Raw genomic sequence first — 17236 nt, forward strand, 5'->3', positions numbered from 1 at the left:
TTCATCATATTTATTATTCTACAAATGTATTTTTAAATGCACTGATGTGGTGTTTGCATGAAATGCAAGATGGCACATCATGGAATGTTTAAACTGAGCATCGCGGAGGATATGTGATATTTGGCACCCAGAGGAGTAGGACACGTAGATCCTATAAGAAGTAAAGACTCTATAGCAAGGGCCGTCCATACTCTGAGTTTAAACTTTACTTTTTGTGAAATGGTTTATGAAAAACAACACGGCTGCTCCAGGTGAGGCTCGAACTCACAACCTCAGCATGGCTCAGTGCAAGTACTGCTGTATAAGTACCGCGCGTTAACCGATTGCGCCACTGGAGCTCTCTCTTTTCACATCTCCCCAGGTGAGCCATCTACAGCTGACCAAGTAGATGACAGACACTGCTCCATCATTCACTGTGCAAGATCGACTCACATGCTAGCATGTTATCATGACTATTAAAAATACAGTCCAAACGGAATAGATTCTATAATTGTCCTATAACATATGCTCTGTCAATTCAAAACCCCATAGAATTATATCTTGACAGTTCTGACAAAGTCTAGGGGAATCTTATGAATATTTGTAATTAGCACATAGTAAGAATTTACCAAAAATGAAATGTAGGTCCCTGATTGGGGGAAGACGTGGAATGTGAGATCTTGCCTCAGCTGTTTTTTTCTTTTTTGGTACAGTATATTGACACTTCAGTACCTTTTGTGAAGCAAGGTTTCAGATGGGGCTGTAGGGCAGACGAGGTGGCCGAGTGGTTAAGGCGAAGGACTGCTAATCCATTGTGCTCTGCACGCGTGGGTTTGAATCCCACCTTCGTCGGAAAGCCATCAGAGTCTCTTTTGATGGCCAGCATTTCTTGTAGTATAATTACACTCTCTTTCAAGACAGAGCCAGGATCCGCTAGATGGGATCATCTGACTGTTCCATTTTAACAAATATGTCAAATAAAGTGAAGTATTTTGTGCGTAATAGAAATTAGATCTTTCATGGAGTTTCCAGAGGATTGCCTTTCACTCACTCCTGGCTTATTAACCAGTTTGGATAAATAGATTGATAAGAAAGCAGCTCTTACTCCTAAAGTTTAGGCATTCTCAAATGAATGACTGTTAACATATGTCTGCCCCACAGAGACAGATCACTTCTAATAAGTGGGTTCTCTATATGTCACTGATTGCAGACATACTAACTAGAGCTATCGGTATGGTCTTGAATGCGAAAACTCTTATTTTCTCATATGAAAATGTAGTTTTTCATACTTCCAAAAAAAGTGCCTTAAGCATGGTCTTCAATGTGTGCGCGCACGTGGACATTCATATGCAACTACGTTTCCATACAGAGTCTCAAAATCATAGATATATTCATACCTCAGTAAGAATACATGTTGCAATTTACATCCTGCTTGCAGACTGGCCTTGTAGCTCAGTGGCAGAGCACTGGTCTTGTAATCCAGGGGTCATGAGTTCAAGCCTCATCAGGGCCTTTTTACATGAGTCTTTCTGTATGTTGTTTTCAAGTCATTCTTCCCTGGAGTCACACCTTGCTTTAGGATTGCTTATTGCCAAGCTTCCCTTTCCTGCTTTCATATTATCAAGAAAATATCATGAAGATCATTGAATTATAAATTATTGCCTCACCCCTTCCGATCGCCTGACGAACGCCTGACAAACGCCATTCTCACCCTGGCGGGCAAGCCCTGCCGGGCAAAGCCAAATAAGCCATGCATATTTACAGTTCCTTTGAAAGGCAGAGCGAGGACTAGGACCTCTGTTCCGACTGAATCTGCATCCACAGAAAGGATGTTATAAGGCCCTACAAATTTCACCAAGGAGATGTGAAAGTCTTCCCCCATAAAATACTTTTTTTCCCAGATACCCCGGCTCTTAGGCAAATGAGGTTACTCCTCAAAACCCCACCCCCACTCACCATAAATATCCTTCTCTCCTGCTGTCCATTCAAATGATACAAGGTATCTTGTACATAGAGAGAAAGGGAGAATAGGCAGACTTGCTTCAAAGATTTGGTGACTTTGGATGGGTGGGTTGAATGAAGAAGTGAACCTGGTTTCTGGGAAAGGAGTATCGAGATGAAGATGAGGAAAAGTGAACATGGACCACATTCATAGGTTAGAGAAATACATTTAATAGGTTGAATGGTTTTGAAAAGTGAACTTCGAGCAGTAATTGTTGTTTTTTAAACTGCAAAGAAATTAAAAATGAATGTGGGATTGGAGGCACACTCTGAGCAGAAAAGCACCATAAGCTGCTATGGTGCAACTCAAGATGGTGAATAGAACCTTTAATATGATGATGCTCTTCTTTTGCTAGTTTTTTCGAGTCACCTTTTATTGTAAGTAGCTGATACAGCATTTTTTGCAGCTCTTCAGTTTATGGTTATCATGTGAGAACACTGTTTTCATCATATTTATTATTCTACAAATGTATTTTTAAATGCACTGATGTGGTGTTTGCATGAAATGCAAGATGGCACATCATGGAATGTTTAAACTGAGCATCGCGGAGGATATGTGATATTTGGCACCCAGAGGAGTAGGACACGTAGATCCTATAAGAAGTAAAGACTCTCTAGCAAGGGCCGTCCATACTCTGAGTTTAAACTTTACTTTTTGTGAAATGGTTTATGAAAAACAACACGGCTGCTCCAGGTGAGGCTCGAACTCACAACCTCGGCATGGCTCAGTGCAAGTACTGCTGTATAAGTACCGCGCGCTAACCGATTGCACCACTGGAGCTCTCTCTTTTCACATCTCCCCAGGTGAGCCATCTACAGCTGACCAAGTAGATGACAGACACTGCTCCATCATTCACTGTGCAAGATCGACTCACATGCTAGCATGTTATCATGACTATTAAAAATACAGTCCAAACGGAATAGATTCTATAATTGTCCTATAACATATGCTCTGTCTATTGAAAACCCCATAGAATTATATCTTGACAGTTCTGACAAAGTCTCGGGGAATCTTATGAATATTTGTAATTAGCACATAGTAAGAATTTCCCAAAAATGAAATGTAGGTCCCTGATTGGGGGAAGACGTGGAATGTGAGATCTTGCCTCAGCTGTTTTTTTCTTTTTTAGGTACAGTATATTGACACTTCAGTACCTTTTGTGAAGCAAGGTTTCAGATGGGGCTGTAGGGCAGACGAGGTGGCTGAGTGGTTAAGGCGATGGACTGCTAATCCATTGTGCTCTGCACGCGAGGGTTCGAATCCCACCTTCGTCGGAAAGCCATCAGAGTCTCTTTTGATGGCCAGCATTTCTTGTAGTATAATTACACTCTCTTTCAAGACAGAGCCAGGATCCGCTAGATGGGATCATCTGACTGTTCCATTTTAACAAATATGTCAAATAAAGTGAAGTATTTTGTGCGTAATAGAAATTAGATCTTTCATGGAGTTTCCAGAGGATTGCCTTTCACTCACTCCTGGCTTATTAACCAGTTTGGATAAATAGATTGATAAGAAAGCAGCTCTTACTCCTAAAGTTTAGGCATTCTCAAATGAATGACTGTTAACATATGTCTGCCCCACAGAGACAGATCACTTCTAATAAGTGGGTTCTCTATATGTCACTGATTGCAGACATACTAACTAGAGCTATCGGTATGGTCTTGAATGCGAAAACTCTTATTTTCTCATATGAAAATGTAGTTTTTCATACTTCCAAAAAAAGTGCCTTAAGCATGGTCTTCAATGTGTGCGCGCACGTGGACATTCATATGCAACTACGTTTCCATATAGAGTCTCAAAATCATAGATATATTCATACCTCAGTAAGAATACATGTTGCAATTTACATCCTGCGTGCAGACTGGCCTTGTAGCTCAGTGGCAGAGCACTGGTCTTGTAAACCAGGGGTCATGAGTTCAAGCCTCATCAGGGCCTTTTTACATGAGTCTTTCTGTATGTTGTTTTCAAGTCATTCTTCCCTGGAGTCACACCTTGCTTTAGGATTGCTTATTGCCAAGCTTCCCTTTCCTGCTTTCATATTATCAAGAAAATATCATGAAGATCATTGAATTATAAATGATTGCCTCACCCCTTCCGATCGCCTGACGAACGCCTGACAAACGTCATTCTCACCCTGCCGGGCAAAGCAAATAAGCCATGCATATTTACAGTTCCTTTGAAAGGCAGAGCGAGGACTAGGACCTCTGTTCCGACTGAATCTGCATCCACAGAAAGGATGTTATAAGGCCCTACAAATTTCACCAAGGAGATGTGAAAGTCTTCCCCAATAAAATACTTTTTTTCCCAGATACCCCGGCTCTTAGGCAAATGAGGTTACTCCTCAAAACCCCACCCCCACTCACCATAAATATCCTTCTCTCCTGCTGTCCATTCAAATGATACAAGGTATCTTGTACATAGAGAGAAAGGGAGAATAGGCAGACTTGCTTCAAAGATTTGATGACTTTGGATGGGTGGGTTGAATGAAGAAGTGAACCTGGTTTCTGGGAAAGGAGTATCGAGATGAAGATGAGGAAAAGTGAACATGGACCACATTCATAGGTTAGAGAAATACATTTAATAGGTTGAATGGTTTTGAAAAGTGAACTTCGAGCAGTAATTGTTGTTTTTTAAACTGCAAAGAAATTAAAAATGAATGTGGGATTGGAGGCACACTCTGAGCAGAAAAGCACCATAAGCTGCTATGGTGCAACTCAAGATGGTGAATAGAACCTTTAATATGATGATGCTCTTCTTTTGCTAGTTTTTTCGAGTCACCTTTTATTGTAAGTAGCTGATACAGCATTTTTTGCAGCTCTTCAGTTTATGGTTATCATGTGAGAACACTGTTTTCATCATATTTATTATTCTACAAATGTATTTTTAAATGCACTGATGTGGTGTTTGCATGAAATGCAAGATGGCACATCATGGAATGTTTAAACTGAGCATCGCGGAGGATATGTGATATTTGGCACCCAGAGGAGTAGGACACGTAGATCCTATAAGAAGTAAAGACTCTCTAGCAAGGGCCGTCCATACTCTGAGTTTAAACTTTACTTTTTGTGAAATGGTTTATGAAAAACAACACGGCTGCTCCAGGTGAGGCTCGAACTCACAACCTCGGCATGGCTCAGTGCAAGTACTGCTGTATAAGTACCGCGCGCTAACCGATTGCGCCACTGGAGCTCTCTCTTTTCACATCTCCCCAGGTGAGCCATCTACAGCTGACCAAGTAGATGACAGACACTGCTCCATCATTCACTGTGCAAGATCGACTCACATGCTAGCATGTTATCATGACTATTAAAAATACAGTCCAAACGGAATAGATTCTATAATTGTCCTATAACATATGCTCTGTCTATTCAAAACCCCATAGAATTATATCTTGACAGTTCTGACAAAGTCTAGGGGAATCTTATGAATATTTGTAATTAGCACATAGTAAGAATTTCCCAAAAATGAAATGTAGGTCCCTGATTGGGGGAAGACGTGGAATGTGAGATCTTGCCTCAGCTGTTTTTTTCTTTTTTAGGTACAGTATATTGACACTTCAGTACCTTTTGTGAAGCAAGGTTTCAGATGGGGCTGTAGGGCAGACGAGGTGGCCGAGTGGTTAAGGCGATGGACTGCTAATCCATTGTGCTCTGCACGCGTGGGTTCGAATCCCACCTTCGTCGGAAAGCCATCAGAGTCTCTTTTGATGGCCAGCATTTCTTGTAGTATAATTACACTCTCTTTCAAGACAGAGCCAGGATCCGCTAGATGGGATCATCTGACTGTTCCATTTTAACAAATATGTCAAATAAAGTGAAGTATTTTGTGCGTAATAGAAATTAGATCTTTCATGGAGTTTCCAGAGGATTGCCTTTCACTCACTCCTGGCTTATTAACCAGTTTGGATAAATAGATTGATAAGAAAGCAGCTCTTACTCCTAAAGTTTAGGCCGTCTCAAATGAATGACTGTTAACATATGTCTGCCCCACAGAGACAGATCACTTCTAATAAGTGGGTTCTCTATATGTCACTGATTGCAGACATACTAACTAGAGCTATCGGTATGGTCTTGAATGCGAAAACTCTTATTTTCTCATATGAAAATGTAGTTTTTCATACTTCCAAAAAAAGTGCCTTAAGCATGGTCTTCAATGTGTGCGCGCACGTGGACATTCATATGCAACTACGTTTCCATACAGAGTCTCAAAATCATAGATATATTCATACCTCAGTAAGAATACATGTTGCAATTTACATCCTGCGTGCAGACTGGCCTTGTAGCTCAGTGGCAGAGCACTGGTCTTGTAAACCAGGGGTCATGAGTTCAAGCCTCATCAGGGCCTTTTTACATGAGTCTTTCTGTATGTTGTTTTCAAGTCATTCTTCCCTGGAGTCACACCTTGCTTTAGGATTGCTTATTGCCAAGCTTCCCTTTCCTGCTTTCATATTATCAAGAAAATATCATGAAGATCATTGAATTATAAATTATTGCCTCACCCCTTCCGATCGCCTGACGAACGCCTGACAAACGCCATTCTCACCCTGCCGGGCAAAGCCAAATAAGCCATGCATATTTACAGTTCCTTTGAAAGGCAGAGCAAGGACTAGGACCTCTGTTCCGACTGAATCTGCATCCACAGAAAGGATGTTATAAGGCCCTACAAATTTCACCAAGGAGATGTGAAAGTCTTCCCCCATAAAATACTTTTTTTCCCAGATACCCCGGCTCTTAGGCAAATGAGGTTACTCCTCAAAACCCCACCCCCACTCACCATAAATATCCTTCTCTCCTGCTGTCCATTCAAATGATACAAGGTATCTTGTACATAGAGAGAAAGGGAGAATAGGCAGACTTGCTTCAAAGATTTGGTGACTTTGGATGGGTGGGTTGAATGAAGAAGTGAACCTGGTTTCTGGGAAAGGAGTATCGAGATGAAGATGAGGAAAAGTGAACATGGACCACATTCATAGGTTAGAGAAATACATTTAATAGGTTGAATGGTTTTGAAAAGTGAACTTCGAGCAGTAATTGTTGTTTTTTAAACTGCAAAGAAATTAAAAATGAATGTGGGATTGGAGGCACACTCTGAGCAGAAAAGCACCATAAGCTGCTATGGTGCAACTCAAGATGGTGAATAGAACCTTTAATATGATGATGCTCTTCTTTTGCTAGTTTTTTCGAGTCACCTTTTATTGTAAGTAGCTGATACAGCATTTTTTGCAGCTCTTCAGTTTATGGTTATCATGTGAGAACACTGTTTTCATCATATTTATTATTCTACAAATGTATTTTTAAATGCACTGATGTGGTGTTTGCATGAAATGCAAGATGGCACATCATGGAATGTTTAAACTGAGCATCGCGGAGGATATGTGATATTTGGCACCCAGAGGAGTAGGACACGTAGATCCTATAAGAAGTAAAGACTCTCTAGCAAGGGCCGTCCATACTCTGAGTTTAAACTTTACTTTTTGTGAAATGGTTTATGAAAAACAACACGGCTGCTCCAGGTGAGGCTCGAACTCACAACCTCGGCATGGCTCAGTGCAAGTACTGCTGTATAAGTACCGCGCGCTAACCGATTGCACCACTGGAGCTCTCTCTTTTCACATCTCCCCAGGTGAGCCATCTACAGCTGACCAAGTAGATGACAGACACTGCTCCATCATTCACTGTGCAAGATCGACTCACATGCTAGCATGTTATCATGACTATTAAAAATACAGTCCAAACGGAATAGATTCTATAATTGTCCTATAACATATGCTCTGTCTATTCAAAACCCCATAGAATTATATCTTGACAGTTCTGACAAAGTCTCGGGGAATCTTATGAATATTTGTAATTAGCACATAGTAAGAATTTCCCAAAAATGAAATGTAGGTCCCTGATTGGGGGAAGACGTGGAATGTGAGATCTTGCCTCAGCTGTTTTTTTCTTTTTTAGGTACAGTATATTGACACTTCAGTACCTTTTGTGAAGCAAGGTTTCAGATGGGGCTGTAGGGCAGATGAGGTGGCTGAGTGGTTAAGGCGATGGACTGCTAATCCATTGTCCTCTGCACGCGTGGGTTCGAATCCCACCTTCGTCGGAAAGCCATCAGAGTCTCTTTTGATGGCCAGCATTTCTTGTAGTATAATTACACTCTCTTTCAAGACAGAGCCAGGATCCGCTAGATGGGATCATCTGACTGTTCCATTTTAACAAATATGTCAAATAAAGTGAAGTATTTTGTGCGTAATAGAAATTAGATCTTTCATGGAGTTTCCAGAGGATTGCCTTTCACTCACTCCTGGCTTATTAACCAGTTTGGATAAATAGATTGATAAGAAAGCAGCTCTTACTCCTAAAGTTTAGGCATTCTCAAATGAATGACTGTTAACATATGTCTGCCCCACAGAGACAGATCACTTCTAATAAGTGGGTTCTCTATATGTCACTGATTGCAGACATACTAACTAGAGCTATCGGTATGGTCTTGAATGCGAAAACTCTTATTTTCTCATATGAAAATGTAGTTTTTCATACTTCCAAAAAAAGTGCCTTAAGCATGGTCTTCAATGTGTGCGCGCACGTGGACATTCATATGCAACTACGTTTCCATATAGAGTCTCAAAATCATAGATATATTCATACCTCAGTAAGAATACATGTTGCAATTTACATCCTGCGTGCAGACTGGCCTTGTAGCTCAGTGGCAGAGCACTGGTCTTGTAAACCAGGGGTCATGAGTTCAAGCCTCATCAGGGCCTTTTTACATGAGTCTTTCTGTATGTTGTTTTCAAGTCATTCTTCCCTGGAGTCACACCTTGCTTTAGGATTGCTTATTGCCAAGCTTCCCTTTCCTGCTTTCATATTATCAAGAAAATATCATGAAGATCATTGAATTATAAATGATTGCCTCACCCCTTCCGATCGTCTGACGAACGCCTGACAAACGTCATTCTCACCCTGCCGGGCAAAGCCAAATAAGCCATGCATATTTACAGTTCCTTTGAAAGGCAGAGCGAAGACTAGGACCTCTGTTCCGACTGAATCTGCATCCACAGAAAGGATGTTATAAGGCCCTACAAATTTCACCAAGGAGATGTGAAAGTCTTCCCCAATAAAATACTTTTTTTCCCAGATACCCCGGCTCTTAGGCAAATGAGGTTACTCCTCAAAACCCCACCCCCACTCACCATAAATATCCTTCTCTCCTGCTGTCCATTCAAATGATACAAGGTATCTTGTACATAGAGAGAAAGGGAGAATAGGCAGACTTGCTTCAAAGATTTGATGACTTTGGATGGGTGGGTTGAATTAAGAAGTGAACCTGGTTTCTGGGAAAGGAGTATCGAGATGAAGATGAGGAAAAGTGAACATGGACCACATTCATAGGTTAGAGAAATACATTTAATAGGTTGAATGGTTTTGAAAAGTGAACTTCGAGCAGTAATTGTTGTTTTTTAAACTGCAAAGAAATTAAAAATGAATGTGGGATTGGAGGCACACTCTGAGCAGAAAAGCACCATAAGCTGCTATGGTGCAACTCAAGATGGTGAATAGAACCTTTAATATGATGATGCTCTTCTTTTGCTAGTTTTTTCGAGTCACCTTTTATTGTAAGTAGCTGATACAGCATTTTTTGCAGCTCTTCAGTTTATGGTTATCATGTGAGAACACTGTTTTCATCATATTTATTATTCTACAAATGTATTTTTAAATGCACTGATGTGGTGTTTGCATGAAATGCAAGATGGCACATCATGGAATGTTTAAACTGAGCATCGCGGAGGATATGTGATATTTGGCACCCAGAGGAGTAGGACACGTAGATCCTATAAGAAGTAAAGACTCTATAGCAAGGGCCGTCCATACTCTGAGTTTAAACTTTACTTTTTGTGAAATGGTTTATGAAAAACAACACGGCTGCTCCAGGTGAGGCTCGAACTCACAACCTCAGCATGGCTCAGTGCAAGTACTGCTGTATAAGTACCGCGCGTTAACCGATTGCGCCACTGGAGCTCTCTCTTTTCACATCTCCCCAGGTGAGCCATCTACAGCTGACCAAGTAGATGACAGACACTGCTCCATCATTCACTGTGCAAGATCGACTCACATGCTAGCATGTTATCATGACTATTAAAAATACAGTCCAAACGGAATAGATTCTATAATTGTCCTATAACATATGCTCTGTCAATTCAAAACCCCATAGAATTATATCTTGACAGTTCTGACAAAGTCTAGGGGAATCTTATGAATATTTGTAATTAGCACATAGTAAGAATTTACCAAAAATGAAATGTAGGTCCCTGATTGGGGGAAGACGTGGAATGTGAGATCTTGCCTCAGCTGTTTTTTTCTTTTTTGGTACAGTATATTGACACTTCAGTACCTTTTGTGAAGCAAGGTTTCAGATGGGGCTGTAGGGCAGACGAGGTGGCCGAGTGGTTAAGGCGAAGGACTGCTAATCCATTGTGCTCTGCACGCGTGGGTTTGAATCCCACCTTCGTCGGAAAGCCATCAGAGTCTCTTTTGATGGCCAGCATTTCTTGTAGTATAATTACACTCTCTTTCAAGACAGAGCCAGGATCCGCTAGATGGGATCATCTGACTGTTCCATTTTAACAAATATGTCAAATAAAGTGAAGTATTTTGTGCGTAATAGAAATTAGATCTTTCATGGAGTTTCCAGAGGATTGCCTTTCACTCACTCCTGGCTTATTAACCAGTTTGGATAAATAGATTGATAAGAAAGCAGCTCTTACTCCTAAAGTTTAGGCCGTCTCAAATGAATGACTGTTAACATATGTCTGCCCCACAGAGACAGATCACTTCTAATAAGTGGGTTCTCTATATGTCACTGATTGCAGACATACTAACTAGAGCTATCGGTATGGTCTTGAATGCGAAAACTCTTATTTTCTCATATGAAAATGTAGTTTTTCATACTTCCAAAAAAAGTGCCTTAAGCATGGTCTTCAATGTGTGCGCGCACGTGGACATTCATATGCAACTACGTTTCCATACAGAGTCTCAAAATCATAGATATATTCATACCTCAGTAAGAATACATGTTGCAATTTACATCTTGCGTGCAGACTGGCCTTGTAGCTCAGTGGCAGAGCACTGGTCTTGTAAACCAGGGGTCATGAGTTCAAGCCTCATCAGGGCCTTTTTACATGAGTCTTTCTGTATGTTGTTTTCAAGTCATTCTTCCCTGGAGTCACACCTTGCTTTAGGATTGCTTATTGCCAAGCTTCCCTTTCCTGCTTTCATATTATCAAGAAAATATCATGAAGATCATTGAATTATAAATTATTGCCTCACCCCTTCCGATCGCCTGACGAACGCCTGACAAACGCAATTCTCACCCTGCCGGGCAAAGCCAAATAAGCCATGCATATTTACAGTTCCTTTGAAAGGCAGAGCGAGGACTAGGACCTCTGTTCCGACTGAATCTGCATCCACAGAAAGGATGTTATAAGGCCCTACAAATTTCACCAAGGAGATGTGAAAGTCTTCCCCCATAAAATACTTTTTTTCCCAGATACCCCGGCTCTTAGGCAAATGAGGTTACTCCTCAAAACCCCACCCCCACTCACCATAAATATCCTTCTCTCCTGCTGTCCATTCAAATGATACAAGGTATCTTGTACATAGAGAGAAAGGGAGAATAGGCAGACTTGCTTCAAAGATTTGGTGACTTTGGATGGGTGGGTTGAATTAAGAAGTGAACCTGGTTTCTGGGAAAGGAGTATCGAGATGAAGATGAGGAAAAGTGAACATGGACCACATTCATAGGTTAGAGAAATACATTTAATAGGTTGAATGGTTTTGAAAAGTGAACTTCGAGCAGTAATTGTTGTTTTTTAAACTGCAAAGAAATTAAAAATGAATGTGGGATTGGAGGCACACTCTGAGCAGAAAAGCACCATAAGCTGCTATGGTGCAACTCAAGATGGTGAATAGAACCTTTAATATGATGATGCTCTTCTTTTGCTAGTTTTTTCGAGTCACCTTTTATTGTAAGTAGCTGATACAGCATTTTTTGCAGCTCTTCAGTTTATGGTTATCATGTGAGAACACTGTTTTCATCATATTTATTATTCTACAAATGTATTTTTAAATGCACTGATGTGGTGTTTGCATGAAATGCAAGATGGCACATCATGGAATGTTTAAACTGAGCATCGCGGAGGATATGTGATATTTGGCACCCAGAGGAGTAGGACACGTAGATCCTATAAGAAGTAAAGACTCTCTAGCAAGGGCCGTCCATACTCTGAGTTTAAACTTTACTTTTTGTGAAATGGTTTATGAAAAACAACACGGCTGCTCCAGGTGAGGCTCGAACTCACAACCTCGGCATGGCTCAGTGCAAGTACTGCTGTATAAGTACCGCGCGCTAACCGATTGCACCACTGGAGCTCTCTCTTTTCACATCTCCCCAGGTGAGCCATCTACAGCTGACCAAGTAGATGACAGACACTGCTCCATCATTCACTGTGCAAGATCGACTCACATGCTAGCATGTTATCATGACTATTAAAAATACAGTCCAAACGGAATAGATTCTATAATTGTCCTATAACATATGCTCTGTCTATTCAAAACCCCATAGAATTATATCTTGACAGTTCTGACAAAGTCTCGGGGAATCTTATGAATATTTGTAATTAGCACATAGTAAGAATTTCCCAAAAATGAAATGTAGGTCCCTGATTGGGGGAAGACGTGGAATGTGAGATCTTGCCTCAGCTGTTTTTTTCTTTTTTAGGTACAGTATATTGACACTTCAGTACCTTTTGTGAAGCAAGGTTTCAGATGGGGCTGTAGGGCAGACGAGGTGGCCGAGTGGTTAAGGCGATGGACTGCTAATCCATTGTGCTCTGCACGCGTGGGTTCGAATCCCACCTTCGTCGGAAAGCCATCAGAGTCTCTTTTGATGGCCAGCATTTCTTGTAGTATAATTACACTCTCTTTCAAGACAGAGCCAGGATCCGCTAGATGGGATCATCTGACTGTTCCATTTTAACAAATATGTCAAATAAAGTGAAGTATTTTGTGCGTAATAGAAATTAGATCTTTCATGGAGTTTCCAGAGGATTGCCTTTCACTCACTCCTGGCTTATTAACCAGTTTGGATAAATAGATTGATAAGAAAGCAGCTCTTACTCCTAAAGTTTAGGCATTCTCAAATGAATGACTGTTAACATATGTCTGCCCCACAGAGACAGATCACTTCTAATAAGTGGGTTCTCTATATGTCACTGATTGCAGACATACTAACTAGAGCTATCGGTATGGTCTTGAATGCGAAAACTCTTATTTTCTCATATGAAAATGTAGTTTTTCATACTTCCAAAAAAAGTGCCTTAAGCATGGTCTTCAATGTGTGCGCGCACGTGGACATTCATATGCAACTACGTTTCCATACAGAGTCTCAAAATCATAGATATATTCATACCTCAGTAAGAATACATGTTGCAATTTACATCCTGCTTGCAGACTGGCCTTGTAGCTCAGTGGCAGAGCACTGGTCTTGTAATCCAGGGGTCATGAGTTCAAGCCTCATCAGGGCCTTTTTACATGAGTCTTTCTGTATGTTGTTTTCAAGTCATTCTTCCCTGGAGTCACACCTTGCTTTAGGATTGCTTATTGCCAAGCTTCCCTTTCCTGCTTTCATATTATCAAGAAAATATCATGAAGATCATTGAATTATAAATTATTGCCTCACCCCTTCCGATCGCCTGACGAACGCCTGACAAACGCCATTCTCACCCTGGCGGGCAAGCCCTGCCGGGCAAAGCCAAATAAGCCATGCATATTTACAGTTCCTTTGAAAGGCAGAGCGAGGACTAGGACCTCTGTTCCGACTGAATCTGCATCCACAGAAAGGATGTTATAAGGCCCTACAAATTTCACCAAGGAGATGTGAAAGTCTTCCCCCATAAAATACTTTTTTTCCCAGATACCCCGGCTCTTAGGCAAATGAGGTTACTCCTCAAAACCCCACCCCCACTCACCATAAATATCCTTCTCTCCTGCTGTCCATTCAAATGATACAAGGTATCTTGTACATAGAGAGAAAGGGAGAATAGGCAGACTTGCTTCAAAGATTTGGTGACTTTGGATGGGTGGGTTGAATGAAGAAGTGAACCTGGTTTCTGGGAAAGGAGTATCGAGATGAAGATGAGGAAAAGTGAACATGGACCACATTCATAGGTTAGAGAAATACATTTAATAGGTTGAATGGTTTTGAAAAGTGAACTTCGAGCAGTAATTGTTGTTTTTTAAACTGCAAAGAAATTAAAAATGAATGTGGGATTGGAGGCACACTCTGAGCAGAAAAGCACCATAAGCTGCTATGGTGCAACTCAAGATGGTGAATAGAACCTTTAATATGATGATGCTCTTCTTTTGCTAGTTTTTTCGAGTCACCTTTTATTGTAAGTAGCTGATACAGCATTTTTTGCAGCTCTTCAGTTTATGGTTATCATGTGAGAACACTGTTTTCATCATATTTATTATTCTACAAATGTATTTTTAAATGCACTGATGTGGTGTTTGCATGAAATGCAAGATGGCACATCATGGAATGTTTAAACTGAGCATCGCGGAGGATATGTGATATTTGGCACCCAGAGGAGTAGGACACGTAGATCCTATAAGAAGTAAAGACTCTCTAGCAAGGGCCGTCCATACTCTGAGTTTAAACTTTACTTTTTGTGAAATGGTTTATGAAAAACAACACGGCTGCTCCAGGTGAGGCTCGAACTCACAACCTCGGCATGGCTCAGTGCAAGTACTGCTGTATAAGTACCGCGCGCTAACCGATTGCACCACTGGAGCTCTCTCTTTTCACATCTCCCCAGGTGAGCCATCTACAGCTGACCAAGTAGATGACAGACACTGCTCCATCATTCACTGTGCAAGATCGACTCACATGCTAGCATGTTATCATGACTATTAAAAATACAGTCCAAACGGAATAGATTCTATAATTGTCCTATAACATATGCTCTGTCTATTGAAAACCCCATAGAATTATATCTTGACAGTTCTGACAAAGTCTCGGGGAATCTTATGAATATTTGTAATTAGCACATAGTAAGAATTTCCCAAAAATGAAATGTAGGTCCCTGATTGGGGGAAGACGTGGAATGTGAGATCTTGCCTCAGCTGTTTTTTTCTTTTTTAGGTACAGTATATTGACACTTCAGTACCTTTTGTGAAGCAAGGTTTCAGATGGGGCTGTAGGGCAGACGAGGTGGCTGAGTGGTTAAGGCGATGGACTGCTAATCCATTGTGCTCTGCACGCGTGGGTTCGAATCCCACCTTCGTCGGAAAGCCATCAGAGTCTCTTTTGATGGCCAGCATTTCTTGTAGTATAATTACACTCTCTTTCAAGACAGAGCCAGGATCCGCTAGATGGGATCATCTGACTGTTCCATTTTAACAAATATGTCAAATAAAGTGAAGTATTTTGTGCGTAATAGAAATTAGATCTTTCATGGAGTTTCCAGAGGATTGCCTTTCACTCACTCCTGGCTTATTAACCAGTTTGGATAAATAGATTGATAAGAAAGCAGCTCTTACTCCTAAAGTTTAGGCATTCTCAAATGAATGACTGTTAACATATGTCTGCCCCACAGAGACAGATCACTTCTAATAAGTGGGTTCTCTATATGTCACTGATTGCAGACATACTAACTAGAGCTATCGGTATGGTCTTGAATGCGAAAACTCTTATTTTCTCATATGAAAATGTAGTTTTTCATACTTCCAAAAAAAGTGCCTTAAGCATGGTCTTCAATGTGTGCGCGCACGTGGACATTCATATGCAACTACGTTTCCATATAGAGTCTCAAAATCATAGATATATTCATACCTCAGTAAGAATACATGTTGCAATTTACATCCTGCGTGCAGACTGTCCTTGTAGCTCAGTGGCAGAGCACTGGTCTTGTAAACCAGGGGTCATGAGTTCAAGCCTCATCAGGGCCTTTTTACATGAGTCTTTCTGTATGTTGTTTTCAAGTCATTCTTCCCTGGAGTCACACCTTGCTTTAGGATTGCTTATTGCCAAGCTTCCCTTTCCTGCTTTCATATTATCAAGAAAATATCATGAAGATCATTGAATTATAAATGATTGCCTCACCCCTTCCGATCGCCTGACGAACGCCTGACAAACGTCATTCTCACCCTGCCGGGCAAAGCAAATAAGCCATGCATATTTACAGTTCCTTTGAAAGGCAGAGCGAGGACTAGGACCTCTGTTCCGACTGAATCTGCATCCACAGAAAGGATGTTATAAGGCCCTACAAATTTCACCAAGGAGATGTGAAAGTCTTCCCCAATAAAATACTTTTTTTCCCAGATACCCCGGCTCTTAGGCAAATGAGGTTACTCCTCAAAACCCCACCCCCACTCACCATAAATATCCTTCTCTCCTGCTGTCCATTCAAATGATACAAGGTATCTTGTACATAGAGAGAAAGGGAGAATAGGCAGACTTGCTTCAAAGATTTGATGACTTTGGATGGGTGGGTTGAATGAAGAAGTGAACCTGGTTTCTGGGAAAGGAGTATCGAGATGAAGATGAGGAAAAGTGAACATGGACCACATTCATAGGTTAGAGAAATACATTTAATAGGTTGAATGGTTTTGAAAAGTGAACTTCGAGCAGTAATTGTTGTTTTTTAAACTGCAAAGAAATTAAAAATGAATGTGGGATTGGAGGCACACTCTGAGCAGAAAAGCACCATAAGCTGCTATGGTGCAACTCAAGATGGTGAATAGAACCTTTAATATGATGATGCTCTTCTTTTGCTAGTTTTTTCGAGTCACCTTTTATTGTAAGTAGCTGATACAGCATTTTTTGCAGCTCTTCAGTTTATGGTTATCATGTGAGAACACTGTTTTCATCATATTTATTATTCTACAAATGTATTTTTAAATGCACTGATGTGGTGTTTGCATGAAATGCAAGATGGCACATCATGGAATGTTTAAACTGAGCATCGCGGAGGATATGTGATATTTGGCACCCAGAGGAGTAGGACACGTAGATCCTATAAGAAGTAAAGACTCTCTAGCAAGGGCCGTCCATACTCTGAGTTTAAACTTTACTTTTTGTGAAATGGTTTATGAAAAACAACACGGCTGCTCCAGGTGAGGCTCGAACTCACAACCTCGGCATGGCTCAGTGCAATTACTGCTGTATAAGTACCGCGCGCTAACCGATTGCGCCACTGGAGCTCTC

At 40.9% G+C, this 17236-nt stretch overlaps 8 non-coding genes across 8 annotated transcripts; 2 read left to right on the forward strand and 6 right to left on the reverse strand.

Annotated features, from left to right (window-relative positions):
- Positions 1-2666: 2666 nt before the first annotated feature.
- Positions 2667-2761, reverse strand: TRNAI-UAU (transfer RNA isoleucine (anticodon UAU)). Its single transcript has 2 exons — positions 2724-2761; positions 2667-2702 (listed from the first exon to the last, which is right to left on the reverse strand). It is a non-coding gene; the product is annotated as a tRNA-Ile (tRNA).
- A 2314-nt stretch (positions 2762-5075) lies between these two features.
- On the reverse strand, positions 5076-5170 carry TRNAI-UAU (transfer RNA isoleucine (anticodon UAU)). The gene is made up of 2 exons: positions 5133-5170; positions 5076-5111 (listed from the first exon to the last, which is right to left on the reverse strand). It is a non-coding gene; the product is annotated as a tRNA-Ile (tRNA).
- Positions 5171-5582: 412 nt separating this feature from the next.
- Positions 5583-5664, forward strand: TRNAS-GCU (transfer RNA serine (anticodon GCU)). The gene has a single exon. It is a non-coding gene; the product is annotated as a tRNA-Ser (tRNA).
- Positions 5665-7485: 1821 nt separating this feature from the next.
- TRNAI-UAU (transfer RNA isoleucine (anticodon UAU)) lies at positions 7486-7580 on the reverse strand. Its single transcript has 2 exons — positions 7543-7580; positions 7486-7521 (listed from the first exon to the last, which is right to left on the reverse strand). It is a non-coding gene; the product is annotated as a tRNA-Ile (tRNA).
- A 4724-nt stretch (positions 7581-12304) lies between these two features.
- Positions 12305-12399, reverse strand: TRNAI-UAU (transfer RNA isoleucine (anticodon UAU)). Its single transcript has 2 exons — positions 12362-12399; positions 12305-12340 (listed from the first exon to the last, which is right to left on the reverse strand). It is a non-coding gene; the product is annotated as a tRNA-Ile (tRNA).
- Positions 12400-12811: 412 nt separating this feature from the next.
- On the forward strand, positions 12812-12893 carry TRNAS-GCU (transfer RNA serine (anticodon GCU)). Its single transcript has one exon. It is a non-coding gene; the product is annotated as a tRNA-Ser (tRNA).
- Positions 12894-14728: 1835 nt separating this feature from the next.
- TRNAI-UAU (transfer RNA isoleucine (anticodon UAU)) lies at positions 14729-14823 on the reverse strand. The gene is made up of 2 exons: positions 14786-14823; positions 14729-14764 (listed from the first exon to the last, which is right to left on the reverse strand). It is a non-coding gene; the product is annotated as a tRNA-Ile (tRNA).
- A 2314-nt stretch (positions 14824-17137) lies between these two features.
- Positions 17138-17232, reverse strand: TRNAI-UAU (transfer RNA isoleucine (anticodon UAU)). Its single transcript has 2 exons — positions 17195-17232; positions 17138-17173 (listed from the first exon to the last, which is right to left on the reverse strand). It is a non-coding gene; the product is annotated as a tRNA-Ile (tRNA).
- Positions 17233-17236: the final 4 nt, after the last annotated feature.

Source organism: Triturus cristatus, chromosome 12 (assembly GCF_964204655.1).
Source record: "Triturus cristatus chromosome 12, aTriCri1.1, whole genome shotgun sequence".
NCBI classification, from domain to species: Eukaryota; Metazoa; Chordata; class Amphibia; order Caudata; family Salamandridae; genus Triturus; species Triturus cristatus.